General features: G+C 52.1%; 1 long non-coding RNA gene across 1 annotated transcript in view; it reads left to right on the forward strand.

The window, feature by feature from the left end:
- The first annotated feature begins 7672 nt into the window (after nucleotides 1–7672).
- Nucleotides 7673–10613, forward strand: part of LOC140470056 (uncharacterized) — a 49888-nt gene continuing 46947 nt past the window's right edge. Inside the window, exon 1 of the long non-coding RNA XR_011956322.1 lies at nucleotides 7673–7759. This is a non-coding gene — a long non-coding RNA (uncharacterized lncRNA). The remainder of the gene's footprint in view (nucleotides 7760–10613) is intronic.

The following is a 10613-nucleotide window of genomic DNA, read 5'->3' on the forward strand; positions in this document are numbered from 1 at the left end:
CAGTACTGACCCCCTCACATCGCGGTGATCCCTCAGTACTAATCCCCTCAGAGTGTGGTGCTCCCTCAGTACTGACCCTCTCACATCGCGGTGATCCCTCAGTACTAATCCCCTCAGAGTGTGGTGCTCCCTCAGTACTGACCCCCTCACAGCGCGGTGGTCCCTCAGTACTAATCCCCGCAGAGTGTGGTGCTCCCTCAGTACTGACCCCCTCACATCGCGGTGGTCCCTCAGTACTGACCCCCTCACAGTGCGGTGATCCCTCAGTACCGACCCCCTCACATCGCGGTGATCCCTCAGTACTGACCCCCTCACATCGCGGTGATCCCTCAGTACTAATCCCCTCAGAGTGTGGTGCTCCCTCAGTACTGACCCTCTCACATCGCGGTGATCCCTCAGTACTAATCCCCTCAGAGTGTGGTGCTCCCTCAGTACTGACCCCCTCACAGTGCGGTGATCCCTCAGTACTGACCCCCTCACATCGCGGTGATCCCTCAGTACTAATCCCCTCAGAGTGTGGTGCTCCCTCAGTACTGACCCCCTCACAGCGCGGTGGTCCCTCAGTACTAATCCCCGCAGAGTGTGGTGCTCCCTCAGTACTGACCCCCTCACATCGCGGTGGTCCCTCAGTACTGACCCCCTCACAGTGCGGTGATCCCTCAGTACTGACCCCCACACATCGCGGTGATCCCTCAGTACTGACCCCCTCACATCGCGGTGATCCCTCAGTACTAATCCCCTCAGAGTGTGGTGCTCCCTCAGTACTGACCCTCTCACATCGCGGTGATCCCTCAGTACTAATCCCCTCAGAGTGTGGTGCTCCCTCAGTACTGACCCCCTCACAGTGCGGTGATCCCTCAGTACTGACCCCCTCACATCGCGGTGATCCCTCAGTACTAATCCCCTCAGAGTGTGGTGCTCCCTCAGTACTGACCCCCTCACAGCGCGGTGGTCCCTCAGTACTAATCCCCGCAGAGTGTGGTGCTCCCTCAGTACTGATCCCCTCACATCGCGGTGGCCCCTCAGTACTAATCCCCGCAGAGTGTGGTGCTCCCTCAGTACTGACCCCCTCACATCGCGGTGGTCCCTCAGTACTGACCCCCTCACAGCGCGGTGGTCCCTCAGTACTAATCCCCGCAGAGTGTGGTGCTCCCTCAGTACTGACCCCCTCACATCGCGGTGGTCCCTCAGTACTAATCCCCTCAGAGTGTGGTGCTCCCTCAGTACTGACCCCCTCACATCGCGGTGGTCCCTCAGTACTAATCCCCGCAGAGTGTGGTGCTCCCTAAGTACTGACCCCCTCAAATCGCGGTGGTCCCTCAGTACTAATCCCCTCAGAGTGTTGTGGTCCCTCAGTACTGACCCCCTCACAGCGCGGTGGTCCCTCAGTACTAATCCCCTCAGAGTGTGGTGCTCCCTCAGTTCGAACCCTTTCACAGTGCGGTGCTCCCTCAGTAGTAACCCTCTCACAGTGCGACACTCTGACAGCATGGCCATCCATTAGTACTGACCGTCAGAGAGTACGCACTTCATCATTACTGACCCTCTCACTGCACAGTAATCCCTCCATCCTGACTCACTGACAATGCAGCACTCCCTCCACACTGACCCTCTGACAATGCAGCACTCCCTCCACACTGACCCTCTGACAATGCTGCACTCCCTCCATACTGACCCTCTGACAATGCTGCACTCCCTCCACACTGACCCTCTCACAATGCTGCACTCCCTCCATACTGACCCTCTGAGAATTCTGCACTCCCTCCATACTGACCCTCTGAGAATGCTGCACTCCCTCCACACTGACCCTCTGACAATGCTGCACCCCCTCCACACTGATCCTCTGACAATGCTGCACTCCCTCCACACTGATCCTCTGACAATGCTGCACTCCCTCCACACTGACCCTCTGATAATGCTGCACTCCCGCCACACTGACCCTCTGACAATGCTGCACTCCCTCCACACTGATCCTCTGATAATGCTGCACTCCCTCCACACTGATCCTCTGATAATGCTGCACTCCCTCCACACTGATCCTCTGATAATGCTGCACTCCCTCCACACTGACCCTCTGACAATGCTGCACTCCCTCCACACTGACCCTCTGACAATGCTGCACTCCCTCCACACTGACCCTCTGACAATGCTGCACTCCCTCCACACTAACCCTCAGACAATGCTGCACTCCCTCCACACTGATCCTCTGATAATTCTGCACTCCCTCCACACTGATCCTCTGACAATGCTGCACTCCCTCCACACTGACCCTCTGACAGTGTAGCACTTCCTCAGTACTGACCCTCTGACAGTGTAGCACTCCCTCAGTACTGACTCTCTGACAGTGTGGAAGTGGCCCTATACAGACCCTCTGACAGTGTGGCCCAATCTCAGGACAAAACCTCTGACAGTACTGCACTCCCTCAGCACTGACCCATTGACAGTGTTTTACTCCCTCAGTACTGACCCATTGACAATGTAGCACTCCCTCAGTACTGACCCATTGACAATGTAGCACTCCCTCAGTACTGACCCATTGACAGTGTAGTACTCCCTCAGCACTGACCCATTGACAGTATAGTACTCTCTCAGTACTGACCCATTGACAATGTAGCACTCCCTCAGTACTGACCCATTGACAGTGTAGTACTCTCTCAGTACTGACCCATTGACAATGTAGCACTCCCTCAGTACTGACCCATTGACAGTGTAGTACTTTCTCTGTACTGACTCATTGACAGTGTAGAACTCCCTCAGCTCTGACCCATTGACAGTGAAGTACTCCCTCAGCACTGACCCATTGACAGTGTAGCACTCCCTCAGTACTGACCCATTGACAGTGTAGCACTCCCTCAGTACTGACTCTCTGACAGTGTGGAAGTGGCCCTATACAGACCCTCTGACAGTGTGGCCCAATCTCAGGACAAAACCTCTGACAGTACTGCACTCCCTCAGCACTGACCCATTGACAGTGTTTTACTCCCTCAGTACTGACTCTCTGACAGTGCAGCACTCCCTCAGTACTGACTCTCTGACAGTGTGGAAGTGGCCCTATACTGACCCTCTGACAGTGTGGCCCAATCTCAGGCCAAAACCTCTGACAGTACTGCACTCCCTCAGCACTGACCCATTGACAGTGTAGCACTCCCTCAGCACTGACCCATTGACAGTGTAGGACTCCCTCAGTACTGACTCATTGACAGTGTAGTACTCTCTCAGTACTGACCCATTGACAATGTAGCACTCCCTCAGTACTGACCCATTGACAGTGTAGTACTCTCTCAGTACTGACTCATTGACAGTGTAGCACTCCCTCAGCTCTGACCCATTGACAGTGAAGTACTCCCTCCACACTGATCCTCTGACAATGCTGCACTCCCTCCACACTGACCCTCTGACAGTGTAGCACTTCCTCAGTACTGACCCTCTGACAGTGTAGCACTCCCTCAGTACTGACTCTCTGACAGTGTGGAAGTGGCCCTATACAGACCCTCTGACAGTGTGGCCCAATCTCAGGCCAAAACCTCTGACAGTACTGCACTCCCTCAGCACTGACCCATTGACAGAGTAGGACTCCCTCAGTACTGACTCATTGACAGTGTAGTACTCTCTCAGTACTGACCCATTGACAATGTAGCACTCCCTCAGTACTGACCCATTGACAGTGTAGTACTCCCTCAGCCCTGACCCATTGACAGTGTGGTACTCCCTCAGTACTGACCCATTGACAGTGTAGTACTCCCTCAGTACTGACCCATTGACAGTGTAGTACTCCCTCAGTACTAACCCACTGACAGTGCAGCACTCCCTCAGTACTGACCCTCAGACAATGAGGCACTCCCTCAGTACTGACCCTCTGACAGTGCAGCACTCCCTCAGTACTGACCCTCTGACAGTGCAGCACTCCCTCAGTACTGATCCTCTGACAGTGCAGCACTCCGTCAGTACTGACCCTCTGACAGTGCAGCACTCCCTCAGTACTGACCCTCTGATGGTGCAGTGCTCTCTCAGTGCAGATCCTCTGATAGGGAGGCTTGCCGTCTGGACTGACCCTCTGACAGTGTGGTGCTCCCTCAGTACTGACTCTCTGACAGTGCAGCACTCCCTCAGTACTGACCCTCTGACAGTTTGGAAGTGGCCCTATACTGACCCTCTGACAGTGTGGCCCAATCTCAGGCCAAAACCTCTGACAGTACTGCACTCCCTCAGCACTGACCCATTGACAGTGTAGTACTCTCTCAGTACTGACCCATTGACAATGTAGCACTCCCTCAGTACTGACCCATTGACAGTGAAGTACTCCCTCAGTACTGACCCATTGACAGTGTAGCACTCCCTCAGCACTGACCCATTGACAGTGTGGTACTCCCTCAGTACTGACCCATTGACAGTGTAGTACTCCCTCAGCACTGACCCATTGACAGTGTCGTACTCTCTCAGTACTGACCCATTGACAATGTAGCACTCCCTCAGTACTGACCCATTGACAGTGTAGTACTCTCTCAGTACTGACTCATTGACAGTGTAGCACTCCCTCAGCTCTGACCCTCTGCCTCAGTCCTGCACCTCTGACAGTCCAGCAGTGCCTCAGGGTACTCTCTATCTGACAGTGTAGCACTCTCTCTGTACTAACCCTCTGACAGTGCAGCACTCCCTCAGTACTGACTCTCTGACAGTGCAGCACTCCCTCAGTACTGACCCCTCTGACAGTGCAGCACTCCCTCAGTACTGACCCTCTGACAGTGCAGCACTCCCTCAGTTCTGACGCTCACACAGTGCAGAACTTCCTCAGTACAGACCATCTGACTGTGTGGCTCTGCCCCCATACCGACCATGTGACAGTGTGGTACACCCTCAGTACTGACCCTCTGACAGTGTCGTGCTCGTTCAGTCCTGACCCTCTGATGGTGCAGTGCTCTCAGAGTACAGAGCTTCAGACAGTGCGGCATTCCCTCTGGATTGAACCGCTGTCTGTGTGGTGCTCCCTCAGTACTGACCCTTTGACAGTGTAGTACTCCTCAGAAATGGCCCTCTAGTAATGCAGCAGGCCCTCACTACTGACTGTCCGATAGTGCGGTGATCCCTCAGTACTCACCCTCTGGCAGTGCAGCACTCCCTCAATACTGACCCTCTGGCAGTGCAGCACTCCCTCAGTACTGACCCTCTGACAGTGCAGCACTCCCTCAGTACTGACCCTCTGACAGTGCAGAACTTCCTCAGTACAGACCATGTGACTGTGTGGCTCTGCCCCCATACCGACCATGTGACAGTGTGGTACACCTTCAGTACTGACCCTCTGACAGTGCAGCTCTTTGGCAGTGCAGCACTCCTTTAGTTCTGACATTCTTACAGTGTAGTGCTCCCTCAGTAATAACCCTCTGAGAATTCACCGCTCCATCAGTACTGACCTCTCTGACAGTGCAGCACTCCCTCAGTACTGACCCTCTGACAGTGCAGCGCTCCCTCAGTACTGACCATCTGACAGTGCAGCACTCCCTCAGTATTGACCCTCTGACACTGCAGCACTCCCTCAGTACTGACCCTCTGACAGTGCAGCACTCCCTCAGTACAGACCCTCTGACAGTGTGGCACTCCCTCATTACTGACCCTCTGACAGTGCAGCACTCCCTCAGTACTGACCCTCTCACAGTGCGGCGCTCCATCAGTACTGACCCTCTGACATTGCAGCACTCCCTCAGTACTGACCATCTTACAGTGCAACACTCCCACAGTACTAACCCTCTGACAGTACAGCACTCCCTCAGTACTGACCCTCTGACAGTGCAGCTCTCCCTCAGTACTGACCATCTTACAGTGCATTACTCCCACAGTACTGACCCTCTGACAGTACAGCACTCCCTAGGTAATACCCTCTGGCAGTGCAGCACTCCCTCAGGGCTTCATCGCAATTTCAGACATGATAGAGATTGAACCAACAATGTTGGCAGAACGAACCTGTTAGCTGAGGTTAATGACCCCCCTTTGTAGCAGAGGGATTCAATCCCTCTGACAGTGCAGCACTCCCTCAGTGTTGACCTTCCGACAGTGCAGCACTCCCTCAGTGTTGACCTTCCGACAGTGCAGCACTCCCTCAGTACTGACCCTCTGACAGTGCAGTACTCCCTCAGTACTGACCCTCTGACAGTGCAGCACTCCCTCAGTACTGACCTTCCGACATTGCAGCACTCCCTCAGCACCGACCCACTTTTTTTCTATTTAACAGAGTCTTGTGGAAATTTGGAGACATAGGGTTTGCAGATTCTGAGGAAGCATGAGAGAGACACACAAACCAAACCCTGTCTGAAACTCTCTGCAATAGAGTATTCAGAGGCACAGAGTCACTGAGATGAAACTCTCTGCAATAGACTATTCAGAGGCACAGAGTCACAGAGATGCACAGCTTGGAAATGGACGGTCCTATCCAACTTGCCCATACCAACCAGATATTCTCATCTCATTTCATTCCATTTGCTAGCACTTGGCTGATATCCCTCTAAACCCTTCCTATTCACATACTCATCCTGATGCCTTTTAAATGACGCAATTCTACCAGCCCCCATCACTTCCTCTGGCAGCTACCTGCATGCCCTTGAATAAGTGCTCAAACATTCATACTGTCGATACAAACTCTAATAAACACCAACCTACGAAAGGATATCATTGTCATTTTCAACTGACCCTTAGCTTCTTCATTACGCTGATTTGAACACAGGTAAAGAAACAGAGTTAGTGACCATCCACCGTCACCCTGTTATGAAACTTATTTTCAAATGTGGCTTGTATGTGATTCCCACCCCCTCTAATAGTTGCCTGGAAGGTGGGGGTGGGGTGTCCTCTCCTGCTGCAGTCCTTGGGTGTCCCACAGTGATGTTAGCTAGGGAGCTCCAGGAGTTTGACCTGAACCATGTAAAGAGCTCTCTTACTGGAGTGTCCTTTTTAAAGTTGGGAAGTTATTATAGACCAGGAGGACCCGAGAGCTGCTGTCTTGTCAGAGAGAGAGGCTGGTGGGTCACACACCTCAGCTGAGGGGCGAGGTTGAGAAGCTGGGGCCTTCATGGTCATTTCAGACATGATAGAGATTGAACCAACAATGTTGGCATCACGAACCTGTTAGCTGTGATAACTGACCCCCCCTTTGTAGCAGAGGGATTCAATCCCTTTAATAGAGCAAGCTTTAGAATTCAACACTAAAATCAATCTGTACGGACGCACTAGAGACCTGAAACATCAATACAGAGATTGCTGAAGAAGCTCAGCATGTCCGGCAGCATCTCTGAAGGGAGAGGGAGAAAGAGACAGAGAGTTCACCTTTCAATCCAGTGATTTCTGCGGGAAAGTTCCTTCAGAACAGACCGTTTTGAGGAAGGGTCACTTGACAAAGGCACTTCACAAAGATCCTGATCAATGTAACTTTGTGATGTTAGTTCAGAAGGAACAGCTCAGACCTAACATTTCAGTGTGCCTTTGTTCTGTATCTGTTCTCCCATGTAGCCCGCCCTCCGAATACAATACCTTACAAAGCCTTAAACCTGTTTGTCAACTTTCAGCAGAAGCAGCCTCAGGGCATTGAACACAGACTGAATTACTCAGTGACACTTGGATCAGGTGAAGTTCTCAAGTAAACAGATGGTGGGGAAATTCAGCACAATTCAGCAGGTAGCAACAGTGAAGAGAGAGGAACAATTCGCATTCCAAGTGACTCTTCCTCAAAACGGTCTGTTCTGAAGGAACTTTCCCGCAGAAATCACTGGATTGAAAGGTGAACTCTCTGTCTCTTTCTCCCTCTCCCTTCAGAGATGCTGCCGGACATGCTGAGCTTCTTCAGCAATCTCTGTATTGATGTTTCAGGTCTCTAGCGCGTCCGTACAGATTGATTTTAGTGTTGAATTCTCCAGCTTGCTCTATTAAAGGGATTGAATCCCTCTGCTACAAAGGGGGGTCAGTTACCACAGCTAACAGGTTCGTGATGCCAATATTGTTGGTTCAATCTCTATCATGTCTGAAATGACCATGAAGGCCCCAGCTTCTCAACCTCGCCCCTTACCTGAGGTGTGTGACCCACCAGTCCTCTCTCTCTGACAAGACAGCAGCTCTCGGGTCCTCCTGGTCTATAATAACTTCCCAACTTTAAAAAGGACACTCCAGTAAGAGAGCTCTTTACATGGTTCAGGTCAAACTCCTGGAGCTCCCTCCCTAACATCACTGTGGGACACCCAAGGACTGCAGCAGGAGAGTACAGCTCACCCCCACCTTCCAGGCAACTATTAGAGGGTGTGGGAATCACATACAAGCCACATTTGAAAATAAGTTTTATAACAGGGTGACGGTGGATGTTCACTAACTCTGTTTCTTTACCTCTGTTCAAATCAGCGGAATGAAGAAGCTCAGGGTGGGTTGAAAATGACAGAGGGTCAGTACTGAGGGAGCACCATACTGTCAGAGGGTCAGCACAGAGGGAGTGCCACACTGTCAGAGGGTCAGCACAGAGGGAGTGCCACACTGTCAGAGGGTCAGTACAGAGAGAGTGCTACACTGTCAGAGGGTCAGTACAGAGAGAGTGCTACACTGTCAGATGGTCAGTATTGAGGCACTGCTGGACTGTCAGAGGTGCAGGACCGAGCCAGAGGGTTAGTACTGCGGGAGTGCTACACTGTCAATGGGTCAGTACTGAGGGACCACCGCGATGTGAGGGGGTCAGTACTGAGGGATCACCACGCTGTGAGGGGGTCAGTACTGAGGGATCACCGCGCTGTGAGGGGGTCAGTACTGAGGGATCACCGCGCTGTGAGGGGGTCAGTACTGAGGGATCACCGCAATGTGAGAGGGTCAGTCCTGAGGGATCACCGCACTGTGAGGGGATTAGTACTGAGGGATCACCGCACTGTGAGGGGGTCAGTACTGAGGGAGCACCACACTATGTGTCAGACAGTCAGTACTGAGTGATTGCTGCATTGCCAGAGGGTCAGTACTGAGAGAGTGATGCACACTCAAAGGGTCATTACTGAGGGAGCGCTACACAGTCAGTGTGTCAGTTCTGTGGGAGTGTTGTTACAGAGGGTCAGGACTGAGGGAGTGCTGGACTATCAGAAGTGCAGGACTGAGGCAGTGCCGCACTATCAGAATGTCAGTACTGAGGGAGTTCTGCTCTGTCGGAGGGTCAGTACTGAGAAAATGCCACGTTATCGGAGGGTCAGTACCGAGGGAGTGCTGCACTGTAGAAATGTCAGTGCTGAGGGAATGCTATTGTGTCAGAATTTCATTTCTGAGGGTGTGCTGCAGTGTCAAAGGACCAGTGCTGAGGGATTGCAGCACTGTCAGAGTGTCAGTACTGAGGGATTGCAGCACTGTCAGGGGCCAAGGGGCTGTTGCAGTGTCAGAGGGTCAGTTCTGAGGGAGTATTGAATGATCAGAGGATGCGCCTATCTTAAAGTCAGTATGAAGGTGCGCCACACTGTGGGAGGGTCAGTGTACGTGCAATGCCTCACTGTCAGTACAGAGGGTCAGTACAGAGGGAGTGCCGCAGTGTCATAGGAACAGTACTGAGGGGAGTCTCACTGTCAGAGGGCCAATACCAAGGGAGTGCTGCACTGTCAGAGGGTCAGTACTGAGGGAGTGCTGCACTGTCAGAGGGTCAGTACTGAGGGAGTGCTGCACTGTCAGAGGATACTACTGCAGGAGTGCTGCGCTATCAGGGGGTCAGTAATGGGGAATAGCTGCAATGTCAGAGGGTCAATCTGGGGGCAGTGCTGCACTGTGAGAAGGTCAGTACTGAGGGAGTGCTGCACTGACAGAGGATCATGACTGAGGGAGCGCTGCACTGACAGAGGATCATTACTGAGGCAGCGCTGCACTGACAGAGGATCATTACTGAGGGAGTGCTACACTGTCAGCGCATCAGTCTGGGGGATACCTGCATTGTAAGAGAGTCAGGACTGATTGAGTGCCACACTATCAGATGGGCTGAATGGCCTAATTTCTGCTCCCATAGCTTGTGGTCTAAGAGGAATATCTGAAATTGTTCAGTACATTTCTGCCTCTGCTTCCTACATACCCTGCTCAGCAATGATTCCCACGTTCAGATTCCAGAGACTGTGTTCAAACAGACCGTCTCCATTTGGTTACCACCCTCTTTTCCCAGTGTTGGGGTTTCTGTTTCGTGTGACTGACCTGCCAGATCAAAGGGATATTTTCATGCTGCAGGGCTGAGGTTTATTCCTCAGCTTCTGTGTGCTCATCCCAAATGAATCCCACTGCCCCACACTCAGCACAGTCTTGTGTTCCTTATTTCTGAGCTTCCCAATGCTAATCCACATCCAGACTGACATCCCACACTCCTCCAAATCGTATCACAGGCTAATTGCCTGGGAGAGAGGAATGCTAAGAGGGGAAATAGAATTCTGAATGTACCTTACAGTGACATTAAGGGTGAATTGATAATGACAGAAACACAGTGAGAATTTGTGCATGGACCCAGAGGCTACAGTGAATGGATTCATTTTGTCAATGCTCATTGGGACAGGGTTGGTATGAAATCGTGAAGATGCTCTGTGATACAATTAAATGAATGAGCATATATATAGAGAGAGATGGTTCTGAGTGGTCTGGCCTTCTTA

The sequence above is a fragment of the Chiloscyllium punctatum genome, chromosome 50 (assembly GCF_047496795.1).
Source record: "Chiloscyllium punctatum isolate Juve2018m chromosome 50, sChiPun1.3, whole genome shotgun sequence".
NCBI classification, from domain to species: domain Eukaryota; kingdom Metazoa; phylum Chordata; class Chondrichthyes; order Orectolobiformes; family Hemiscylliidae; genus Chiloscyllium; species Chiloscyllium punctatum.